Raw genomic sequence first — 24481 nt, 5'->3', positions numbered from 1 at the left:
GCTTGTGTGTATGTGTGTGTGTGTGTGTGTGTGTGTGTGTGTGTGTGTTATTCATGTGAACTAAACTTACCCTTGGCTTATGAAACATGTGAATTGGAAAGCTGTCTCAAAATGAGCTCCCTCCTGGAGGATTTCCCGAAGCTCAGCCTGCTTTAATTACTTAACCAAGAAGTTTTCAATGAACTGTTTTGAACCTGGCATTCACAATACACTTGCCTTGTGCTGAGCGATAGCTTAACGACAGGAAGCTTTCTTAGTTGGACCACCCGGGGAACGCTGCTTGAATAGAATACGGCTGCCTGTCGACTAAGAATGTGGGCTCCTCTGGACGTGCCACACCTGTGTTCCCTTAGCTGCAGCCGCCCTCCCGCACCGCCCCGCTCCTCTGCATTTCCCATGTAATTCAAGGTGTTGAACTTAATCCATGCAGCTTTGCATCAATAGCCTCATTTATGGGTCCTCCTCAGCCCCTGGCTATGTTAGAAACCTCTTCCCACGTAGTCCAAAGGTGCTGGAAGGCTGTGCAGATTATGCATTCAAATGATGTCTGGGATACGACAGAACTGTGTTCATGCAACAGCTCCAAGATAGTCTGAGAGTATAATCTTTCGGATTCCCTAAATAGCCCACTTCAGTTTTGACTGATTTTTTACCACCTTCACAATCCAAAGCAAAATCAAAGTATTATCTAGGTCAAAAGGATCAAACTAATTTGAACACGACTTCTCTTTCTGATGGGGATTCCTATAAACTCAACCCGTTCGATTATTATTTCAAATAAATCAATAGTCTCAGCTTACCTCACCACAGTACATTTGTTCTGGCAATACATCGTTTTTTTTTGGTTTAGAATCCACTCCTCCACCAGTTCTGTGGTAGGGTCCTAAGGGTAGAGCACATTAGCCAGATTTAAGTTTTATTCCTTTAGTCAGCAATGACTATTGGTTCAGGGGCGAATATATGCTCTAAGATGGACCAATCAGAGAAAATTTTGGAGTTTTGCTAGGAATGCTGGGACAAAAATGTTTGCTCCTTTAGATAGATTTACACCCAGAAGAATGTAGTGCTGGAAACTGCTGTCAGTCATTTGCAGCCATTTGTGACTTAAAGAATGGAGCCAAAACTGAGACAAGGAACCCAACAGTGGGAAATGAAAAACTGGTTCCTGGTGACATAGTTTGAGTCCTGAATTGAGTCTTTCCTGGATGGTTTAGTTACATAAGGCACTAAATTCCCTTTTTTGCTTTAGTGTTTTTGAGTTGGGTTTTTTTCTCTGTTGCAACTAAAGGAATAATAATTGTTACAATCATAGCATTATAATGATACTGAAAGTTTAGATATTGTTCAAATCCAGTGATTTAATGATGTCTGTGAAAGTGTGGTACTTGTATTGATTGAGTACCAAGTCCTTGAATTTAAACACTTTCTAGTACTCTCTCAGAAATCAGGGAGGTGGAACTTTTGCTAGCATACCTAAAAATATAAAAGCCATTTATTTGTTCCTGAAAACCTTTTCTTTATTCATATGTAAACACATAGTTGGCCTCCGTGGGAAAATGATTATAATGTTTGTTTAAGCAGGTCCCATTTCTTTATCAGGTATATTGGATACAAAAGTACTAGAGACATTCCTGCTGGAAAATTCAAGCTGAGAAAAAGTAAAAATACATCGGTATCTATCCATGGGCACTCCTGTGGGGATTAACATATAATATTTATACAAATGGTGAAATGTTAGAATAAAGTTATACAAAATTCTAATCTATTTTCGTAATTATTGTTTGTTACTGAATATTAGATGAGCTTTTAGCAACAGAGATATGACCTGAAAATTTTTTTATTTTCCTTGTAAGAATCTGAAATTCTGAACTTTTGAATTTATCCTTAATTGAAAGGTTTATTTTGCCTCCCTCCCAATGGTGGCTAACAAGGACTTTTTCAAACAAATCTGCAGTATTGTTGCAATACTGTTTTTTTTTTTAAAAACAAATATGGTTTCTTATACTTAAAACATTTTAGTATAGGATGACTTAAAAATCAAATGAGTAAGAACAAATGAGAGCATCATCCTGTTGTGATAAAAATGACTTTAGATGTTGATCGACAGATTATTTTGTTAACAAATTCTAAAAATTAGAATAATAATGTTAACAAGGAAAATGTTTTACTTAAAATTTTATTTCCTCTTTATGTCTAGCTCCCATACAGCTTTCTTGCCTATCTTTTCTTTGTTCTCCAGCTTTTTTGATACTTCTTTATTCTCTTTTCATTCCACTAATTTATTAATTTGGAACATATGAATTTGACATTTTTATAGGTGAAAGTGGTTGAATTTTTCAGTAATTTCATATAGTTCAACCTAATACAACGTACGTTTTGAAGGAAATTTTATAGTTTTTAAATGTCAACTTCCGGATTCTTCTTCCCACCATAATCTTTATAAATGGATTCTATTTTTATCTGTATCGTGATGAAACGCTCCCTTTCTAGGACAAAAAACAAAAACCCAACAAGTTAGTTGTCTGAACTAAGATATGTCAGTTGTTAGGGGCTGAACTGTGCTCCCCACCCCTGCCAAAACAAGAGAGATGTTAACGTCCTAACCTCTAGTACCTCAGAATGTGAATTTGGAAATAGAGTCTTCACAGAGCTCAGCAAATTAAAATGTGGTCATTAGCATGGGTCCTAATCCAATATGACTTGTGTCCTTATGAAAAGGGGAGATTTGGATGTGGGACAGTACGGAGGGAAGACTATGTGAAGACACATAGAGAGAAGATGGCCATGTGACTGAAGTGATGCATCTACAAGACAAGGAATGCCAAGGATTGTTGGCAAACACCAGAAGCTAGAAGAGCCAAGGAAAGATTCTGCCTTAGAGCGGTCAGGCAGAGCATGGCACAAATGACACCTCGATTTCAGCTTCCAGAACTGTTAAGAGTATACATTTCTGTTGTTTTAGGCCACCTAGTTTTTGGTACTTTGTCATAGCAGCCCTAGGAAATGAATTAAAAAAAAAAAAATTGGTACATGGGCTTGACAATGGTTTACTAGCTCTCAAATGAAAGATTGATATCATTAAGTATTGATAACAACTTTTTTTCTGTCTCCAGAAATTGGAGGAGAAATAGATGAATAGAAAAGTCCCTCTTGCTCAGTCCCCACAGATATTTCTTTTCAATATTATTTGAAGGAATATGGAGTAGAGTTCTAATGACTATTCTTTTTTGGAGACTCTATTCACTGGCATAATATGTGGCCTGTAAAAAATACGAGACTGGTTTCATCAGACCAATTTTAGCCTAATACATATTTAAATGACTCTCAGTGTATAAGAAAGACTTCAGTAATAAAAAAAATTATTTTAAAGAATCCCTGGGAATTCCCTGGTGGTCCAGCAGTTAGGACTCTGCGCTCTCATTGCCGAGGGCCCGGGTTCAATGCCTGGTGAGGGAACCAAAATCCTGCAAACCACGTGGTGTGGCCAGAAAAAAAAAAAAGAGAGAGAGAGAGATGCTGCCTGGTGTATGAATCATTGAATAAAGCCAATAAGATCTTAAAAAAAAAAAAAAAAGAAAAAAAGAGGCCCTCATACCCTCACATCACAATAGACATAGAGCCTAGTTCTATGGTTACAGAAAAGTATCAAATTTTATAGGTTTTACTGAAAATTAAGAGATATTATAACTATACTAATGGCTGAAATTTTTATATTAGACAAATATATGTCCATAACTACTCAAATTACACTATGTAGTGTATCTAGTCCAAAAACCTCAAGTAAGAAGCAATTTTTGATGGCTTCAAAATAATAAATACCATGAAATTTAAAATGGAGATTTGACATATTTTGGGAGATAAATATGACTAGATACACATGTAAACCATTCTTTTCTTTTTTCGTTTAGTGTAACTTTGCTTTAATGATGACAATAATGTGGCTACAGACGTGAAATCATTTCTCTTCCTTTTCTCTCATTCTTTCCTTTAAAGGATTCATATTATTTTTTATTGATACCTGTGTTAACATTTTGGTATTTTTCCCAAGGATACTGTAAAAAAATACGTCATAAAAATTTAAATTGAAAAAAATATGTAGTCTGTGGGCCAGATAATAATGGCATATTCCTTTAAAACTAGGTATAAGGAGTACAGGACACGTGGCCAACATTCTGGAGCTAGAAGCTTGATCTTAACAGAACATAACTGATATTTCTGCCTGCTGTGGGCTTGACACAGCGACTACAAAGCCCAAGATAAATGCATTTTTGGAGATGCAACTTGCCCTTCTATACTTGTACTTTTGTAGATAACTTGTTTAAACCAATTCTGTATTTTCTTTGTATGTTGGAATTGATTTGCTAAAAGATATCTACTAACAAAAAAGTCCAGCTAAAACTCAGAATTCTCAGGTCATGGGACTTGTTCAGAGCCAACTTTTATTTTCTTTCAAGATTTTGTACAAGTTGCAAGAGAGGAGCTACAAATTATCTTATTAATTCTAATGAAGTATGGATATACATTTTAAAGAAGTCTCAAGGGTCAAGTATATTGAAAAGATGAATTAAGACAAACTGTACTACATGAAAAGGCAATTTCTTTAAAAACTGTCACCAACTCAACCCTGATTTGTAAGTAGGAAAAGTTATCAATTATTTTAAAAGGATATAGTAATACTTCCAAGTATATACTTCCACCACAAAGAGATTAAGAATTAATATTTTACTTAGCACATTCAATCATTGTGGAAATCACTGAGAAAAATAACAGTGGAAAGCTATTTGAAAATGCCTATAAGTTTAACCAGTCATTAGGAAGGAATTAAGTAAGAGTAAAGAAGACAATAAAATGTTTGCATGGTCTCAACGTCTTCGTATTGATCATATATTTGGTAAATATGCATGATTACCTTAAACATCTCAGACCATTTCTTCAGGCATTATCATTCATTATCATTTAGCTCTCAGATTCTACCAGAGTGTGCTAAAATAGTACTATGAGATTAATGTATGCCAGAAGGTATACCAATTTGAAAGGCATTCCAGAATCAATTAGAAATTAATGTGGGTTATAAGTGGCGGTGGGAACATAATTACAGTCAACTGAGAACTGACTGTGTACATACATGTGCTCAGACACTTTTATACATGTTGATGCAATTCTGCGAGATGAAGGTAAACGCCGCAAATTATCTGGCTGCTTCTGCTTTATTTTCTGGTTGGATATTCAATTGACACAAGTTATGATAGAGGGGAGATGATATTATTTGATGAAGTCTAGGCCTCCTGGTATCAGTGCACCTTGGCCTTCACGCTAGCGGAATGGCTCACATCCAAAACCTGTCTCATGAGCGGACCTTGTTATTTTCGCCTGCATGTCTCAACCTCTGTTGGGCTTAAAAGGTGACTATGGGGCTTCCCTGGTGGCGCAGTGGTTAAGAATCCGCCTGCCAATGTAGGGGACACAGGTTCGAGCCCTGGTCTGGGAAGATCCCACATGCCGTGGAGCAACTAAGCCCGTGTGCCACAACTACTGAGCCTGCACTCTAGAGCCCGCGAGCCACAACTACTGAGCCCACATGCCACAACTACTGAACCCTGCGCGCCTAGAGCCCGTGCTCTGCAACAAGAGAAGCCACCGCAATGAGAAGCCCACGCACCGCAACGAAGAGTAGCCCCCGCTTGCCGCAACTAGAGAAAGCCACGCGCAGCAACGAAGACCCAACGCAGCCAAAAATAAATAAATAAATTTATTTTTTAAAAAAAAGTGACTCTCAAGTGAAAGGAAATATAGATTTTTCTTTTTCCCTTTCTCTCCCCGCCCCCCACCGCTTCTTTTCTTTTGTTTTCTGTGTGCATATAATTCTCTTTGGATTATCTAAGCTCCACACTGGACCTTGACAATACCTGAGGAAATCCTAAATGCTTAGAACACAGGGAATACAAGGGCCCTCCTTTTATTTCTGGGCTGCTTGCCTTCTGGAGAAAGCATTGAAAACTTCTTTATTTGCAGGCTTGCTCATCCTTCTTGAAACTGACTCGCAGATTTGCTTTTATCAAGGAAGCCATGAAGGTGTATGGGTACCTGACTCTTTGACACCACTAGATCAGATGAATGGCCTTATTTTCACTAACTTTCACTTTGATATACCTATTTTTGCAAGCTTTCCTCCTTCTCTTCCATTTTAAAATTGGATGTGTCAAACATGCCCCGACTGCCTTAGCATTGCCTATCTGTCCCATGAAGCAGTGCTGGAAAATTTACATTTAAACAGCACCTCCAAGAGTTCTTAATGACTTGGTGCTGAAAGGCAGCTGGCTCAAGCCCAAGTCTGGGGTTTCACTGCTCTGGCAGGAAGGTCAGTTTAGTCCTGAGAGGAAGGAAAAGAAAAATACTATACTCTGTATATCCTGTGAGAGAAAAATTACAAATTCAGATGTAATATTGAAAATACTTCCTTTTTAATTTCAAAGTAACTGCTTGTAGTAGCCTGTGAACTCCCAATGGTTAAATTATTAGCTTCAGACATTTTGCTTTAGTTTAGACAAAAACCTCTAAGTGGCCTACTTTCATTTTCGTCTGGTTGAACAGTTTGTGGTTATAATATTTAAAATAACCTTTTAAAGTGATCCTGGTAAGGGGGGTAAAGGAGTTAAAAAAAAAACAACAAACCACCAAACCTCAATTTTTGAAACTTTTTTCCTGAAGACCTCTGCCTAATTGTTCCAATAAGGACACAAAAATTTAAATCAATTATGCAAGTTTCTTAGAGTCTCAGAAGAAACAGAAAGCCAAAATAAATACATAAATAAATGCAGGCACGGTTTGCATTATTTCTTAGGTCAGCTATTCATCTTGCTTTTCATAAATTTTAGAAACACAGCCATGTCTACCTGAGGTGGAAAAAACAGGGGGTGTGACTTAACAGCTCAGTAGGAAAATCTGAGTGAAATAGAACCACATGCCAACTGACAGGAGGATTACTTGTAGATGATGTGTGTTCTCTAGTTATCCCTGAGACTCCCCTGGTATGATTAACCGTCTGGTTGGGAGGTGAAGGCTAGGACAGACAGATTGATAGAACCACTTTTCTTCACAACTAAATCATTTGTTAAATAAAATCTATGGGAAAGCTGATGCCGTAAAAGAAGTTAGATAGCATCACCCTGGTGTTATCACTCTTGTTATCCTTGACCTCTAGAGACTTAATGATCTTCAAATAAGTCATATTTCAACAAATCCCTTTTCAAATGAAATCAAGGACTGGAGAGTTTATTTAATAACCACCACAAACATTAAGTGGTGTAAAAATTCTGCCTTCTTGACTTAACAATCAAATGTGCTGAGTAAGCCTCCAAGTCCTAAAGTGAAACACTTTTCCCCCTTACTTTCCACTACTTAATCTACTGAAAAAAATGATTGCTACTGCTTTTGGATTTTCAGGCATAAACCTTTTTGTTTAATGCAAACTGAACAAAGCTGGTTAGCGGACGTCAAGCATCTCAGAAACCTGCCCAAGGACAGCATACACGTCATGTTGAGGTTTGAGGAGTTACCCTCTGCCATCACACCGGTGCAAAATGCAGTAGGAAACTTCTTGTAACTTTCTGTCAAAGAGTCACTGCATGAAAAACAAGAAGGCTGACATCTGTTCTGTGATATACTGGAGTATTTTGATCTCTCTGCTTGGCCTCTCTTAAGAACAGATTTTATGAAGTCTGAGATCACTCTGAGGGGTATCCATTAAAATGTGACTGTTTTTTGTCGATGCGCAGATTCCTGTATAGTGATGTTCCTTATTCTTCTTTTGGGTTATGGACTCCTTTGAGAATCAGTAAGGGCTATAAAATCCAGAGAAAACACACACACACACACACACACACACACACACACACAGAAGTTGCATATCTTGTTAGGGAGTTCCATGAAGTCCTTAAATCTTGTCCATGAACCCCGTTGCACACAAACTATATTTTGTCTGATTGATGAATTCATCTTGCATTTTTATAACCTTTCTGGGCTGCCTGCATTTTATTAGTACTTTTTGGTAAGGGGAGCCAAGACTCCTTTAAATGTCGACACAAAAATAAGATTCCTTGAAATGGGGAGGTAACAAACAAAACTAAAGACCCAACAACCCCAAAGATTCAACTCCTTTAGGAAAATCTGTGTCATCACTTTTCCAGGTGTTGCTATTTTATTTGTTTATGGTAGTGAGGTTCTGGTCCTTTCCTTGCCTTTGTGCCTCCATTCTCTCTTTCCCTTTCCCACTCACCCACCCCAACGTGGACACATTCTTATCTGTTCTGTTCTGAATTAGTGTGACACAATTGTAACTCATTTTATTTGTGAAACAAGGTCTTTTTCCTCCAGTGTATGCAATTTTGTGTCACAGACTATCTTCCCCTTTCTTTTGAAAAGACATCTTCAAGAAGAATAAGTTCTGAACCCAAGAAATATTTTCCTTTCTCAAATTAGCTGTAGATACAGTGCATTGACTCATTTCAAACGTTAAGAGATTGTACATGTTTTCATCAGTACCAGTTTGCCCTTTAACTCTTAAAAAACTAAGTCTAAGCTAGTTTCACACCTCTCTTTCCTGTTTGCACCTTATCCTTCTCTCCACACCCCCAAAAGAGCAGCATTTGTAAGATCCTATGGACTCTTACCTGCCGGAAAACCAGTGCTCGTCTCCCACTTAATTTCTCTTTAGGTGCAATTTTCCAGTTTTCCACTAGTTGGGGCTCTGTACAAAGGAAAGAAAACTAAGGGCCTCCTTTGGAATTATTTACTAACAAAACATTTTATATGGTTATCTCTAAACTATTTTCTGAGTCTCTGGAAAGACACTCAATAATTTTATTGTTGTCCCCATATACCAAGCATGAGGTTGTATACTGTTGGATCAGTTGTGTTTGCTTTGTTTACCTGGGTTAGAGAAGTCTAAACTCAGCTTACTGCTTTGGGTATGATTTGCAGGAATCCAGTCACCCAATGCAAAATTATTACAAAATGTGAAATTATAAAGTGCATTAATGGAACATTTGGTCCATAAGTAGCAAGATCATCTTCTTCGTCAATTTTTTTCTACGACAGGGAAGTAGCCACTCATCTTTTAACCCCCAAGGCACAAAGTCCTGCACAAATTAGACCCTTAATAAATGTGGTCAGATTTCTGCCTCTGCCTAAGGACCAGAGTTTGCACAACATTATCCAGTATCAGTTCTCTGGGGAGATCTTTGCGAAACTGTCTTGGTGTGTGCTAACTTCACGTTTGCTTCTCTCTCTCTCTCTCTCTCTCTCTCTCTCTCTCTCTCTCTCTCTCTCTCTCTCGGTTTTAATTACTTTGTGTCAGGTTGAAAGATTACCTTGGGTAGTCACATATAATCAAGGTCTCCCAGCACTTTGCTTACACTTTTGTTTTGTTTTAGCTTTGTTTATCCTGTCTCTCTCCACCTCCCCGGAGATCCTTTGGCAAATCTGATAAACAATGCTTTTTTCTTGCTCAAGGCAGAAAGTCCAATCGAATACAATGGGAGTCCAGACTTGGCTGAAATGCAGGCTGCAGGTGTGCTCGGCTTTGTGGTCATCTAAACCAGATGCTGGGAGTTGAAGCACCTGCTTCCCTTCTCTGTCTACACTCTGGAGACCACCGCTCCTGGGTAACAGAGGCCAGAGAACCAGGCTGAAGAGAAGCATGTATATACCACAGCATCCTCCTGACAGATCAAATGAGTTGCCCTAGAAATACTTTAACAAAGTTCCCCTGTAAGTCCTCAAACACATACAGTTTGATTTGTGTTCTCCTTCCCTTCCTTAATCTGACACCACCATCCTCTCAACGCACACACTTGACAACATCGAAGACTAGAAACAGACACTCAGTGGCAACTTAGTTTTTCTCTGGATAATATTATCTAGAAAGACAAGGCTGGCCACAGACAAGAGGGTGATAATTTTTATGGTTCTGATAACATGAGACGGATGCCAAAAGCCTTGCACAGCCTCAGATTTTATGAACATTTCTATAGGTGCCATCAATTTCTGAACAGTCCGGAAAGAACATTAAAACTTCTATCTTGAATGTTGATCATCAAATAAGAGATCAGGGGAGAAACTGGTCCCTATGGGGAGGTGACTTCGCTCTAAGCACTGGCTGCCAGAGAGGCCAGCTCTGGTATTTTTATTAAGCTGATTCTAAGTTATATTATTTCAGCTCTAAATATTAGTAATAAATTGACTGCAAGCATGTGTATTCAAATCCTTAGTGGGAAACCTGTATGAGTTAAGTTCTTTCTTGCTGTTAATATCTTTATTTCCAATTTCAGTGCTGCTTTTTGTCATGAATGAATGCCCTTCTAGGACAGAGTGCGTACTTTTCATTTATACAGAGAGATCTATTTTCTCTGTATATCCTTGTGCTGTGTTCCTAAGAGTCAACTGAGAAAGCTTTTGCGCTGAAGAATGAAGCCCTGAACCCACTCCACTCTGGAGGTTTCCACGCAAAAGCACACAGTGAGGGGGCCAGGGCCTCGGCCTGGAGGAGAGACATGTACTGGGCCTGTGTCCTTCTCCACACCACTAGCTCCTCCATCCAAGAGAAATCTGTCTCTTGTCTGTGAGCTCCTACTGATATCACAGCTTAAGGAAGCCTTTTACATTTGTTCTCTATAGCTCTGTAATAAACAGATATATTTTTGTTGCTGCATGCCCAGACCAAGTCTACATGGGAAAGACTAATTCCTGAAATGAAAAATCAGGTTTGTGGGCATGAGAGGGGACAGAGGGGTGGAAGGGTAGAAGAGTGACAAATCAAAACAAACTAGTGGAGTCGATTTGAAAGGAGGGGTGTGTGATATTTAGTGAGAATTCTTTGAAATCACCCAAAGGGTTCACAACATGTTTCCAAAAAAAAGACTACTTCTCTTCATCTCATGGCCACATTCTTCTCTGTCAAAGCCTCATTAGAAGCGGCACCCAGACATAACACAACTAAGGAAAGAGAGAGGGTGGATCTGTAAGCAAGAAGGGGAACCCCAGATCCTAGAGTTACTCTGATCTGCAGATGTGCCTCTTGGAGTTTGGAATTCACTGGGGGGCAGCTAAAGGGGCTGGAGGGGGCTGCTTAGACGGAGATGAATATGGAAATGGAGATTAGATAAAGATAAACAATGCATCTTTTCTTTAATATCACTGGAACTGTTTTCACTTATCTGCGTGACTCTTTCTTTTGTGCCTCTTAATTTGTCCTTGAAGTTCTGTATCTAATCATTAGCTGAGCAACCAATAATTCTCCCTCAGTCCCCCACCCCTTTTTACAACCAACTTTAATCTTTCGACTCAGTGAAAAACATGTTTCCCCTATCATAACTGGTTTAACAAAAATTCTCTTTCAAGTTTAGATTGCTCAGATACAATGGCTTTCCTGCAGCTTCACGCTAGGGAAAGGAATTTACATTAGAAAAGAGAGATTTATGATAGCATTGAATTTCCATTTGAATATGGATAGTTAATATCATGCATATGTTTTTTTTATTATTATTATTTTAAGGTTTAAGCCTCCCCATAGGCAAAAAGAAAGCTGGAAACTGCGGGCCTGGCAGGGCTCAATGAATAATTTAATCTGGATTTCATTCACAAACAGCAGACCAGTCCTAGGGAAAGGACCGGTGCTTTTCCCCAGATCGGAACTGGAGTTAAGTGCCAGGATTTCCTGATTTGTTTACATTTCTCAAAAAACTTTTTTCCCCCGGACTAGGACAGAATTAGACTTCCTTTTCCACTTTTGGCTCCTTCCAAGCTATTCTTGCTCAAGGTATTCTCTCCCCTTTCCCTGCATTCTCCTTTGTTGAATTCTCAGCTGGGTTCTTTGTCTCAGGAAAACAGGGCGGAAGAAGAATGGTCCTCAGGACAACAATAAGCCCACCGTAGCCGGCTTTTCCCGGACAGAGCAGAGTCTGTCCAACCCTTACATTTAAAACTTTCTGGTCTGTCTCTCACTGAGGCTTAGAAAGGATTCTAAGAGGCCAGGGTGTTATACGTTAAGTGACTTTACCCAATTCCTAAAGCTATAAAAGGAGACATTGAAATCACCTTCATTCACATCAACCCTACTGGTTGACAAGACTTGTCATTCTGATGGCAAAACTTCAGCCAGATCTAAGCATGGGACACAAATGTTTTCTCTTTGGTGGCTAGGCTTCTAGGACCCCGTGGCTAAGGGCCTCTGTTCTACCCTGTTATCTTCCCTGCCCTGTTTGGTTTCACTTTCAACATCTTGATCATCTGTAACTGTCACAATGGTTTGTTTTGAAAAGTTACTCTAAGTTTTTTGTTTATAAATGTTTGGCAATCAGGGATTAGTTCCTTTTCTTAACAAGGGAAATGTAGGCATTGGTCACTGGCCAATCTGCAAGGTTAAAAGGCAACCAGATCTTGTTGGGGACACACCAACAAGAATAAACCAGAGAAACACAGAAGCTGTTTGAGGGGATGGGGGCAGGTTCCTTAAAAGAGAGGTGTAACTCTCTTTGGTTTATTGACATTTCTATTTGTTTTTTCCTTCTCTCTTATTTCTGAGGCTAAAGGCCCCTTTAAATTTTATTAGTTAAGTCAACTCTGTTTTGAAACATGTCTGCCATTCTGACCCTAGGAGTAATTGTGAAAACTATCTTGGAGCAACCCTACCCTCTCTGCTGGGACACCTTTCTCTTCACCTTGGGTTCCCTGGGGCAATCAGTGTCATCTGTCCTTTCTGCTTTCCTAGAAATCAAACCCAACTCTTGGTCGAGAATCAGATAACTTTACTTGCACTTGGGGTATGGCTTTAAATACATCCACCATCCCAGGATTATTTGTATCATAACAGAAGAAGAAATCTAAGGTAAAGGAATGAGTCCCTAATGGTGGAATTTATGATATCAGTGGAGGTCCTTGAAGCAAAATATCATCCAAGTGCTCCTGAAATCATGTCATACTGAGGGTGGATTATGTTTAAAATATGGGTCAAGTCAGGCACATGTTGCTTGTATCCCTATGTATATATATGTAGAAGTCACACGCAGAGAAACATAGTTTATTACAAAAATCCTGCTGTTGCTGCTGCTGAGGGCAGACAGATGAATGATCACGAGCCTTTTCTCAACCACAGATTAATATAGCCGAGTTGTGAAGCAAGACAATATTTAGCTATTCTGAAATGTCCTTTATAACAATCATTTACTCACTCAAGTCACTGTGGGAGTGCCTACCTCTTAAAAGGCCAAAATAGACTCTTCTATGACCTCCTGCAAAGTAAGGGTGGACAAATGGCCACATTCTCACTATAATCTAAACATGCATCAAGGTGCACTTAGTAGATTGATGTGCAAAAAGAGTTTCAGTGAACACTAGCACATTAGGGACATCAAAAGAATAAAATTTTTCTTTTTTCCCCTATTGGTTTCAGAGAGAGTACTGTAGGCATAACTGTCACAAAAGAAACTGAGGTTTAACCTTTTGATGACTTGAAGGACCAAATCTTGCTTTGGATTATCTTCTATAACAGGTACTTGTGAAATGATCAGCTGACAAGTGTAAGTGAAGCACATGTTCCAGAATCACATGGTATCCTCACTAGAGTATAGAGAAAGATATAAAATGAGTAATGACATGATGTCCAATGTGAAATATATCTTCTAAGGGGGGAAACCCCATAAACAAACACGTGTGATGGGAAAGAAAAAGAACAGATTTAGAACGTTAATAGAAAACCTAAAAATCATTTAAATCACATGAACAAAAATGTAAATTAGATGGTAGAATACGTTACATTTTATTTTATTTTATTACTTTTTAAACCGCTTGATTGGGGTTCAACTGACACATAAAAAGCTCTACATATTTAATGTCCTCAACTCCCTGAGTGTGAAGGAGAATATGATACATTGTGTATTGCATATGTAGGTACTGCAGATATCAGTATTTTCTAAAATACGCTTCATACAATGTAATTAACTCCAGGTCTTTATGTCAAGAGAAGACCAGAGGTAGGCAGCTTACTTGAGAGGGTTTTCCCTACATGTATGAATACAGTAAATATTCTGGAAGACTTTCAGATTTCTCTAGTTGTAGCAAACAAGGTCAATTGGCTCATCTGAAGGGACCCTTAGGGGTCCAGCTGGCAGTGCTTGGAGGCCAACCCAGTGGTTCTTTTGGGCTTGTCTCCAGGGCGAACCTAGACTCCAGTAGAGAGGAAACACGAGTTAGCTCCGTGGCAGCCCCAGCGTCCCAGGCACTGGGGGTGCTGAAGGTGGGATGGATTTCCATGTAGCAGGTACATATACTGGTTTGCCTTATGATTGTCAGAGGCCTGAGCAGTAGAGAGCAGTCCGAGTGCTGGTAGACCGCATCACCGTTCTAGCCTGTTACTAAATGAGTTTTTCTCTCAGGCAAAAGGTGTGCTTGCCTTTCTCTGGGAGCTGGCAATGGAGAGGCTGCAAAGGCATTTTCTAGGCCTTGATTTCTGTCTTCTTACGTACCATATTCTTAATTCAGTAGCTACAAAGCTCTGTACATTGAATAAAATAGAAAAATATAGCAGTTTCCAATCCTAGAAACAAATTTTTAAAAAATAATGGCCATGCTTGCATGACTTCAAATGTGGACATGGTGCACGAGTGGGTGAGAGCGGATTCTTGTACATAAACGACTTCCTGTTCTTTTAAGAGTCATTTTGTGCTTGGTCCCTGGAGCGTCCCGAGCAGACTGAGAGTCTTCCCTGAATCATCGGCTGGGTTCTCCTTGGCCTTTAGGGAGGTGCTGTAGACAAGTCTGCTGCCTTCTAGACTCCCAAAGGGGGCTTAGAGGGAATTGTTGCTCGAAGCGATGGTCTCTGGGTAGTTTTGGTGAGTAAGAGACCAGCAGGGTCTCTGGGAACACGGGCAGCAGTCAGTGTGAGGTGAGGTGAGGGCAACGCAGAGTAAGTTAGCAGATCTAGGGAGCGTGCCCCCATAGGTCCTGGCTCAGTCTGCATTTGGCTTTTTGACTCTGCAGCCAGAGCCTGCTTGGGGCCAAATGCCAAGTGTGGGGGTCTGTGACCATGGGAGGTGGGCGGCGGGGTCCTTAGACCCACTGCCCCAAACTGGCAAACGGTCTTGGTATGTCCAACATGGAGATTCGGCCTTCCTGGCAATCCCCCCACTCCACACATGGCAGATCGTGTGAAGGTCTCTATTTCAGAGGAGAGAAAGCTGGGACACTTGGGGAAGGTGTGACCACTCAAGGCCACTTTATGATCCACTGACAGAACAAGGTGAAATCACCCAGTTTCTGGTTGTGGGTCCCAGATAGACTCAGGCATGCGTTGAGTCAATGGCAGAACTCCCTTCCATACTTCCTTTGCCCAACCTCACCCCATGCAGCTCTGCTACCTCTTCTCAGCACTTAAGCTTGACTCATTTAGCACCCCCTGGAGAGAAAGGGACCTTGGCTGGGACAGAGTCCACACCCACCACGCCCACCCCCCCTTGGGCAGCCTTGTTATCTCTCCTTGGAGTGTGATTTAGTTCCACATGACACTAAGATATGATAACCTGAACTCTATTACCTTGGGAAAGACTACTGAGCAAAAATGCTGGTTGGAATAGCTCCACTGATGATAGCTAGGAGGTGTTATCTTGGAAGAAGATGGAAAATAACCCAGAGCCAAGAGTTGTTTTGGATGGCTAAAGGGAATTCAAAAATAGATGAAGATCTGCCCACACCTTAAGAAAATCCTCAAAGACATGACAACTGCCAAGGTTGCACTTCTTAGCAGTTATCACGTACTTTTTGTTTTCTGCTTCATCAGCTCTATAACCCTACAAGTTTCATTATTAGGGTTTCCTGCTACACTTTTAATTTTCAGTTACAGATTGACTAGGGACTGCCAGTATGTCTGGCCTACTGATGTTTGCTGGTAGATTATCCTTGTAAAAGTTACTATTGTCGGGGTTCATTTTGTAAAGGTAGTGAAGAACAGCAATTCACATAAATTCCACAGTCTCATTGCTTGTGATGGTCCAACAAATAAGAACAAAAGAGAAAGATGGCCTCATTTTAAACAAACCTTCTTGTTTTAAATAACAAACTAAACAGACAAATAAGCCAAAAACAACAACAACAACAAACAACAACAACACTCCACAGTTGAATTTACCAAGCTGAAGAGTTCAGACTTTGCCTGAGTCAGGGACTGGCAATTGACATACAGTTCAGGGATTCATTTTCCCTTTTCTCAATATTGAATGGAATTCCCTTTTTAAAGGCTTATGATTTATTGTCTGAAACTGGAACTGGGACAAATTCAAAGCAGGATGAAAGGAAGTCTCCAAAACAATAGCACTGAAATTCTCCCAGGGCTGTTTCAATTGTGAGAATTTAGTGCACCTGAATTGCTACATCGTGGTGAGACAGAGGACTTGAGAGGGTGGCAACGTGCCTAAATGTTGTATTTTTGAATCTCAGTCTAAAGAGGTGGCCGCCTTTGGTAGAATGAACATTGATAGGGGTTTTTTTTTTGTTTTTTTGTTTTTTCTATTTTGTTGAAAATACTCTACAATTTTCCAGGGATTAAGAGATACCCAGGCTAAGCAAGCTCTGATCATAAATGAAAATAAGAGCCCATGTTCCAGTCCTCAATACAAAACTTCAGGTATCCTTACTGAGCATTTACTGTGTACCAGGTTCTAGGCAACATGCATTACATGCATGAGTTCATTTGATCTTCACAACAATATTATGGGCATAGGCACTATTTTTATTCCTACCTTACAGATAAAGAAACAGAGAGGTTAAGTAACCTGCCTCAAGCCATGTGGCTAGTGAGTGGCCAAGTCAGAATTTGAAACTGGGCAGTCTCACTTCATGGCCATACCCTTAACTACTTAGCAGTATTGCCTCCTAAGAAAAGTAAATTGCCTAGATCAAAGGATGTTAGGGATTGAGGGTGACTAGGAATTGATATTTGGTCCAAAGAAGCCCAGCATGTTTAGTTTGAGATGAATCCTGATAACATTCTGCTGCTGAATAATGAGGCCAGATGAGTTGGGTCCTGCTATGTTCTTGCTACACAGCTCACATTCCCAATTCTATTTAGTTTTATTCCCAATCTAACTCTTTCTGGAAATGATTGAAGTAGCTTACATGCACATGTATATCTTTATTCCAGGCTCTACAGAGCTCCAACCTTATTTCAACCACCTTCTAGATATCACTGCTGAATGCAGGCCTTCAGGCACCTCAAATATCTACGCTGAACTTTCCAGCCCCACCCTAAATGAACTCTTCAGTTGGACTTTTCTCTCTCTGTAATGGTGTAACCTAGTGGCTCAGATTCTGAAGTTCAGGGTAAGTTTTATTTCCCTCTTTCCTACACGGTCTGCTGCCTCGACACCCCCCCGGCCCCCAACAAAGTACACGATCAATTCGTCATCAAGTCCTGTTGATTCTCTTTGCCATGTCTGTCCTTACCCATCCCTACTGCAATGAATCAGATTTCTAAAACCAGATTTTGGAACAAATTTCCAACCAGTTTTCCCATGTTCAGGCTCCCTGCCTTCAATATAGCCACTAGATGAAAGCTGGGAATCAATTCCTTCGACAAGAGTTTTTTGTACTCTATGCTGTGCCAGGCACTGTTCTAAACTAGAGACGCATCGCCTCTCTGCCTTGCTCTTGTGGTCCCTTCTGCTTGAAATATCCATCTTCATTCTGCCCCTCGCCGATATTTCTGCTTTCAGCAGGCACTGAGCTCTCTGCCTCTGCCAGTGAGTGAGATCACAGGATATACCTCCCTTACCCCCTGACCTGACATAGGTTGGATTTAAGGAGCTCTAGCTTGGGACTTCCCTGATGGCGCAGTGGTTAAGAATCTGCCTGCCAATCAGGGGATACGGGTTTGAGCCCTGGTCCGGGAAGATCCCACATGCTGTGGAGCAACTAAGCCCGTGCACCACAACTACTGAGCCTGCGCTCTAGAGCCTCCAAACCACAACTACTGAGCCTGTGTGACACAACTACGGAAGCCCGCGCGGCTAGAGCCCATGCGCCACAACATGAGAGCCACCGCAATGAGAAGCCCGCGCACCGCAATGAAGAGTAGCCAAGGCTGGCGCGCAGCAACGAAGACCCAACACAGCCATAAATAAAAAAATAAATAAAAAATAAATAAAGAGCTCTAGCTTGACACTTGGACTGTGGTAGAAAGTCTCTTTGTGGTCATTTAGTCTGTTCACCCTCCTCAGTGTCTGCGTTGATTCTAATACCCACCTTAGTCCTCAGTCTTGGCACCTGAACTTATGCCACATTATTGTTTTCCAAGTTCCTCTTGTTAACCTCCTACATCACATCTAACTCATTGTCCCCTTAATGTAATCCTGCCCCTAAATCCCACCCCTGTGAGACCCAACTTCCCCAAAGACTTTGCACTTCCTAATAGCCTACCTGCCTCTTTGGAAACTAGAATACTGTGGTTTATTTGTTCAAATCCTTAAATGTTTACTGCTTTTCTACGTGCTGACCACACAACACAAAACAAGAATGACAATTTGCTGTCCTCATGGTGCTTGCTCTCTCATTGGGGCAAGTGGTTAAATAAGGAAGCAAGAAAGACGATAAATAAATAAATAAATAAATAGATAGATAGATAGATAGATAGACAGATAGATAGATAGATAGACAGATAGATAGATCGGCTGAGCTGGAGGAAGGGGAGGGTGGAGGGAGTAAGCTGCACATCCCTAGATGGGATGTGCAGGGAAAGCATTTCAGGCGAGACTTGAATGATGAGAAGGAGTCAGCTGTGTGTGAACCTGGGGAACATGTTCCAAGCAGAGAAGACTGCAGATGAAAGATCTTACAGGGGCCACCAGACTAGTGTGCTCCAGAAACAGAACAGAGGCCAACAGAACAGAACAAAGGAAGGGAGAGTGGTAAAAAAGGCACTCAGCAGGGGCCAGACCATGGAGGCTTTGTTGCCGTGTTCTCAAGAAGTAGTTCTGCTGGATTTTTCCCAGTTGTTAGCTGCCTAGCCCTCCAGATCTTCTGCACTGTCAGACTGACCTTCCCCTTGGCCCCTTCAGTCTGATTTGTCCTCCTCCTGAACCCCAGACGAGCCCCACTTCGATGGCAGGGTATGCTTATGGACTCTCTGATTCCACTCACTGCCCGTGGTCATTAAGTGGGCAATACCCAGTCAGCACATCAAAGGTGAGATGGTGCCCATCCAAGGTCTACCTGTCCTCCAAAGCCGCATTCCCATACCAGTGCCTTCAGGATGTTTTACTAAATGATCCTGGTTGGATAAAGATCCTTTCCCAGTAGTCTACCTTAGTCTGAACCTTCACCCAGGTCTCCTCACATGCTAGTTTATACTGTGGTATTACCTTCCTTCCCGGATTTTATGCCAGACTATGTCTGGTACAATTCTATTCCACTCAGATTAAATAGCATGGTGTCCTGCTCTCATTTGCCATGTGAGAATAACTGTGTTTTGGAGAGTAAACTCTTTGTGATACCATCTGGGTATTGTCATGAGGATTACGAGTATTTGTGAAGCACCCAGAATGGTACCTGGCACAAAGTAGGTTCTAAATAAATTGTAATACTATGATCATAATCATAGTTGTGTGACTTTGGGCATAACACTTTATGTTTAAATGATGCTGCTGGATAGAATGATTTCTAAAATGTTTTCTAGTTCTAAAACTTGATTATGACTCGGATGAATATGCTGAAAAATCTCAGGAAGAGACAGAGTCTTTGGCTGTTGGTAACCCCAGTGGGAAGGCTTGTAGGCATTGGAGATTCTTCTATGGCATTGGTGGTACATTATTTTCAACAATGCAGCAACTGTGCATTGATTCTTGATAATATTTAAGGCATTTTGAGTGTAGAAAGAGTGATAATACTTTCTTCAAATGTGCACCAGCCATACCAAGCATTGTCAAGGATGTGGATACACAGAAATACTCCTATACCTCTTGTAGGTATATACATCAGTACAGCCTCTTTGGAGATTAGAAAATAGCTAGGAAAGTAAAGATGCACATATTATATAATCCAGAAATTCTGAACCTAAGGAAACTATGCACGTTTGCACAAAGAGGTTTGCTCAAGAATATTCATGGGAGCATTGCTTCTCATAACAAAATTTGAAGTAACCCAAGTGTCTATGAACAGAATGGATAAATAAATTGTAGTACGTTCACATACATCCATTAAGATTAGTAGTGAGCTACGGTGCTTTGTGACCACCTAGAGGGGTGGGATAGGGAGGGTGGGAGGGAGGGAGACGCAAGAGGGAAGAAATATGGGAACATATGTATGTGTATAACTGATTCACTTTGTTATAAAGCAGAAACTAACACACCATTGTAAAGCAATTATACTCCAATAAAGATGTTAAAAAAAAAAAAAAAGGAATTCCAACAGAAAAAAAAAAAAGATTAGTGAGCTACATATATACAAGTATATCAACATGGACAAATCTCAAAAACATAATATTCAGTGAAAAAACAAATTATCTTAAGATGTTATTATCCAAGACTCCTAATTTACCCCTTTCCCCTCTGGTAACCGTAAGTTTGTTTTCTATGTCTGTGGGTGTGTTTCTGTTTTATAAATAAGTTCATTTGTATCATATTTTAGATTCCACATAAAAGTGATATATGGTATTTGTCTTTCTCTTTCTGACCTACTTCACTTAGTATGATAATCTTTGGGTCAATCCATGTTGCTGCAGATGGCATTATATCATTGTTTTTACAGCTGAGTAGTATTCCATTGTATATACGTACCACCTCTTATTTATCCATTCATCTGTTGATGGACACTTAGCTTGCTTCCATGTCTTGGCTATTGTAAATAGTGCTGCTATGAACAAAGGGATGCATGTATCGTTTCGAATTAGAGTTTTCTCCCAAAACCTAAGTCTTGATGTTTGTCTTTGTGTCCACATAAGAAAAATACCTGGGTTAGGGTTTTGAGACTAAGTATCAATACTTATAATGAATAATAATGAAAATAATTAAGATGACAGCCTTCAAAAAGCATTTCTTACTCTTACATCCTGGAAGTGTAAAGTATTATTTCCCTTTATATAGATTTTATCTTACCAAATATCCATTAAGGTACTTAATTGTATACTGTTTTTTAATTTCATTTAAATATTTTGCATGCTTATCTTCCCAACAGAACTAAACCAGAGCCCTGATCATCCAATTTTCAGTCTGGAGTTTTCCCTGTCAACAGCATGCTGCTTTCCTACACAATAACTGCTCCTTGAGGTGATGAATACATAATCATAGCTTTAATGTATCAATTTCTCTTGTATAAGAAACCTAGGCATTCCTTGGAGCACAGCAGAATTATTTAGCTACTAAAGAATTGGCTTTTTCTCTAGGGAGTAGGACATGACAGTATTCTTTCCCCAATATACAGGTGTCCCAGTTTGCAGAACACTACAACAGAACAACCAATCAACCTGATCATTTATTCAAGAGTTTCTAAAAATGCATAGTTCCGGCTGCCTCCTAGTCACCCTGCAGCGCAAGGTGAAATGGTCCCACCACGCTGTCTGGTATCACTGGCTCCCATCCAGGAAACGAACACCTTGCCCCTCCTCTGTTCTACTTTGATTGACACTTGTGTTTCTCAAAGGCAAAAGTCAAATTTTAATATTCAGATCTGAATACTCATTGAATTCTCAATGAGGGCAGGACAAATTAGAGGATACAGGCAAATTTTTCGGCAATGTGGATGAAAGCGATCTTTATTTTTCTCTAATACTGAGTCCAGCTTTGAGGTTCTCTATTTCCACCAGATATAAAGCCAAGCCTTTGTAGTGTGTTTTCGTTTTCTTTCTTTTACTCTTTTTTTTTTTTTTTGATGTGAGCTGGCATCTCTCATGAAAAGATAAAGGCATCAGTTAAGTATACTACCAAACCCCAAGGATAAAAGCTATTGTTGTGAACAGGAGTTAGGCACGCACATGGTATCAAGTAAGGGTCTGGAAACAGAGCTGCTGCCAAGGAAAACAGATGTCTGTCTCTTTTACGGAGGCCAAATTGTGTGTATATTAGCAATTGCTAATCTCCTGATTGACTTAACAATGATGGTATTGATGAACTAATTTGGGTTGAGTACAATCATTGCCATTACCATAGTCACAATAAAATTTAAAAACCGATTCAACCAACTAGTAACAAGCGACAGCAACAGTAAAACAATAGCCAAGGAGCCATCCTAAAAGAGAAAAGGTTGCATCAAATCCAGAAAAGATAAAGGGTCAGACAGGCTCTGCTTCCAGCCTTTGCTGTTACAGCAAAAGTCCAGATGTGGGTAGGAGAGGAATTCCCCCACATAACAATGAGTAATAGCGACTAACTCACAATCATAGGATGCATGAGACAATGATGAATTGTATATTTCAAGCCTATAGAAGACAATCAAAACGGTCACTTTCTTCCTAGTGGGATACACTAGCAAAATCGGGAGTGAGAGAAAATCCCGCTTGAGGTTTTGCACACTGTTTTTCCTGTTTTTCTGACATGGTTATAAATAAGAAAAAGTGCAGATGCTCAGATCCTCTTCTCTGTCGCATGACTATGTTTCATCCTTTTATTAGGTTGCTCTTATTGTTCCTTTTATGTTGTTGTTTTTAAACTCCCCTGCACATGCTGTCCTCGGGACCTTTGGATCCCTCTTTCCCTCTTTCTCCCCCTCTCTCTTTCTCTCTTCCCTTCCTTCCTTCCTCTCCCTGCCCTAAATCCCCCCCTTTTGTCTTTTTTTTCTGCATTTCTCAATTCTCAGGATTATTGGGAAAAGAGGGAGAGGAGAGTTAGGCATAGACCAATGAGCCAGAATCAAGAGGAGCAGGATGAAATCAAGAGTGGCTGTCTAGAAAAAAGAATGGACTATGGCCTGGCAAAGCCCAGTTGACTCTCTCTGTCTCCTTAGGAGCCAGTTCTGTCTTTGTTTACATTCACAGTAAGGGGGCATATCCAGAAATAGGTCAACTTGAAAGTTAAATAACTTCAGCATGACCAGGCTGGTCATGAGAAGAAAGAAGAAGTTCTGAAGCCAGTCTAGAAGTTCAGGTTCACTTTTGGGAAGCAGAGGGTCCGGTTTGATAAGTAATGCCTGATATCAATACAAGATTAGACTCAAACATTGACTTGCTTCACAGCTCAGCTCCCTGCGGCCCCTTCCCAAGGATTGGAGGTATGGTCATGTAATGAGGTCCACTGACTGGGAAATAGCCTGCAGAGTCACTTGAAATGCAGTGGGCCTTGTTGTGTTTTCCTTTTCGTTGCATCAATTTCTCTGGCAAAGCCCTATTAAAACTATGTGTTTGACTCAAGCCCTTTTCACTTTTTAAACTGAATTGCCTTATTCTCACGGAGGTCTTATGAGAGTCACAATTCTTACTAACAGTCAGAATAAATGATGCCCAAATTTTTGGGCTTTATTGGCCCAGTAGTCCAAGGCTGTGTCTACAAGAAAGCAAACACCTAGATGTATCCAGATTTTGGATGTTGGTCTGCCTGATTCCAAACATCTGGATAGTCAAAAACATCAGGATGTTTGGCATCAAGCAGACCAAACATCTAGATGACTGCTTGAGTTTTTCACTTTTTCATTGAAAGTCTGGTGTCATGTAGACACAAGCTGAAGCTCTGACTTCATTTTGTAACAGCTTGCAGGCTGCCAGGCTGGCTCCAGATTCCTTTTATTGCAACTGACGTTTTTTACAAGAAAACTTTGCATTCTGTGTGATGCCTGTTGCTCTTATGCTCAGAAATAGATTCATTACGCAGAAAATAAATGACCCCAACCAACCCCCAAAGGCCACATGCTTGAGGAATAGTTTGAAGAAGCTGAAGAATTTCAGAATTCTTTGTGAGCACTGTCTTTGTGAGCAAAATCATGATCTAACTTTAGTAAGAGGGGGTGGCTGGAGAGAGAGTGGTAAATGTGCCAGATCCCTTCTAACAACCCTCAATTTGTTTCACTCTCATTTCAGCCAAGAAATCTTGTTTCCATGCTGGCAAAGGTGGTGCTTCCTCTATTGTCAGATGCAGATTAATGACAAATGGCCAAACTTCTGTAAAACAGAGGTCCACAACCCCTGGGCCGCGGACCAGTATGTGTGCACGGCCTGTTAGGAACCGGGCCACACAGTAGGAGGTGAGCAGCGAGCGAGCAAAGCTTCATCTGCCGTTCCCCATCGCTTGCATGACTGCCTGAACCATCCTCCCCACCCCCCCACCTCTCCGCCACTGGTCTGTAGAAAAATTGTCTTTCATGAAACTGGTCCCTGGTGCCAAAAAGGTTGGGGACCACTGCTGTAAAATACACCAGTGATTCCACAAATGAAACAGTGGGGATCCTTTAGAAAACACCACTTTCTCCAGAACTTTTGCAAATAAGATGCTCCACTTGGCCTAGTTTGAAAGAGTTT

This window comes from Balaenoptera physalus (assembly GCF_965194825.1).
Source record: "Balaenoptera physalus genome assembly, chromosome: 9".
NCBI classification, from domain to species: domain Eukaryota; kingdom Metazoa; phylum Chordata; class Mammalia; order Artiodactyla; family Balaenopteridae; genus Balaenoptera; species Balaenoptera physalus.
Note: the sequence above shows the minus strand (reverse complement) of the source record.